Genomic DNA, 2,246 nt, shown 5'->3' with positions numbered 1-2,246 from the left:
TCGCGCCGGCGAGCTCGCCGTTCGGCCTCGCCCCGCCGCCGTTCTTCCTCGGCTCGCCGCCGCCGCTATAGTGACCGGGAGGATCCAGATCTGGATCGGGGTGAACAGTAACCCTAGGTCGGTTTTTTTTTCGAAGTCCCGAAATTCTTGATCCATATGCTCCTGTTCGAGGCCCCGTAACTTTGCATCCGTAGCTCCGATTTATGCATATAGCATATCAAAATGTTCACCTCAGAGAGTACATCATTTCATTCCATTGCATCATTTTCATTTGAGCTCATCTTGATGCCCGAAATGCTGTTAGAAGAGGGCTACTTGAGATAATTATCAGATCTGTTACTCCGTTTAGCACTTTTGTCATTTTTGCCATGATTAATGTGTGCATGCTATGCCCGTGAGTTCTACATGTGTTTTGTTAAGGGTTTTGTCATCTTTCCAGAGGTGCAACCCATGTTTTTTTAGGATGTGTGTGGTGACTTGTGCAAGCTTGCAAAGTGGTGCACTTGCTAATTCTGTTTTCAGGGACTTAGTGTCACTAAGTCCCGGGATTGTTTATCTCATGATGCCATATGTTCTTGTTGTTTCCTAGTGATCCGTGCCTCTTTTGAGGATGGTCAGTAAGGGAGTTTTGTTAATATTGTAGTGCTCTATCCATACATGTATTTGTTTGCAATTATGGAGCAACCTAGCTTGAGTCAATCAAGCTCTACTTTTGCTTCGTTGCGAATCTGGGCAGATCGTCAACTTGTTTGTGATTTTTCCGATGTTGTTGTAGTTGATCCGTGCATGCTATGCCATTGTTCTTGCCATGTATAGCTTGAATTTTGTGCCTTCTTAAGGGATGTATGCTTGTCTTGCCATGACTTGCACCATGGTGAGTGCATCGAGCTCGTAAACATGCCTTCATGAGTTATGTTTCAGCATGTCCCAGTTTTCACTAAGTCTGAAAACTGATTATGTTTTTGCTATGTTCGTGTGCTTGTTAGTATATTTTGTGGTCCCTTTTGGCTCAAGGTCACTAAGGTACATTTGTTAAGCTTGTTGAGTAAATCCATGCCATGTCTTTCTTTGCCATGTTCAGGTCCTGTAGCATGTAGTTTTGTTGCTCCGAAGAGGGCTACCTGATCTGAAATTCCAGACAAGTGTTAATTTCACTAAGTCTGAGATCTGTTTACCATTTGCGTTTTTGCCATGCTTGTTTGAACCTGTTAATGGATGAATTGGCCGTAGCTCAGTGCTAGACTTTTGTTAAGCATCTTTAATTCTTCCCTGCCATGTGTTTTGATGTCATGTTTGGTTGTTGTAGCATGTTCATTTCATTGCATTTAGATGCCTACTTGCTGTAAATCGCAGACCGGTGTCATTTTTGAATCGCTTGCCATTTCCAAACCGTAACTCCGATTCCGGGGTTCTTTATATCGTTTTCAAGCGATTTCATCTCATCTTTCCAGTGGAACACTTGGTTTTCCAAGTTGAGGCCAGGTTCATGCATTTCCTATCATATCTTGCATTTTGCATCCCGCGTCGCATCCCGCATAGCATATCATCTTTGCATCGTATTGTTGGAGTTTGCACGTGGTTGATTGTATCCTTGTTACTTGTTGTATTGTTTGGGTAGAGCCGGGAGACGAGTTCGCTAGCGAGGAGCCCGTTGAGTTTGCTTTTGAGGATCCAGTCAACTCTGACAATTGTGCAGGCAAGATGATCATACCCTCGAAATCACTACTATCTTTGCTATGCTAGTTTGCTCGCTCTTTGCTATGCCAATGCTACGATGCCTACCACTTGCTTGCAAGCCTCCCCAAATTGCCATGTCAAACCTCTAACCCACCATTGTCCTAGCAAACCGTTGATTGGCTATGTTACCGCTTTGCTCAGCCCCTCTTATAGCGTTGCTAGTTGCAGGTGAAGTTTGGAGGCCGTTCCTTGTTGGAACATTTATTTACTTGTTGGGATATCATTATATTGCCATGTTATCTTAATGCATCTATATACTTGGTAAAGGGTGGAAGGCTCGGCCTCTCGCCTAGTGTTTTGTTCCACTCTTGCCGCCCTAGTTTCTGTCAAATCGGTGTTATGTTCCCGGATTTTGTGTTCCTTACGCGGTTGGGTTATAATGGGAACCCCTTGATAGTTCGCCTTGATTAAAGCTTTTCCAGCAATGCCCAACCTTGGTTTTACCATTCGCCACCTAGCCTCTTTTTCCCTTGGGTTACCGGAGCCCAAGGGTCATCTTATTTTTAACC

The sequence above is a fragment of the Triticum dicoccoides genome, chromosome 6A (genome assembly GCF_002162155.2).
Source record: "Triticum dicoccoides isolate Atlit2015 ecotype Zavitan chromosome 6A, WEW_v2.0, whole genome shotgun sequence".
Taxonomy (NCBI): domain Eukaryota; kingdom Viridiplantae; phylum Streptophyta; class Magnoliopsida; order Poales; family Poaceae; genus Triticum; species Triticum dicoccoides.
The sequence above is the reverse complement of the archived record's forward strand: the minus strand, read 5'-3'. Positions refer to the sequence as shown.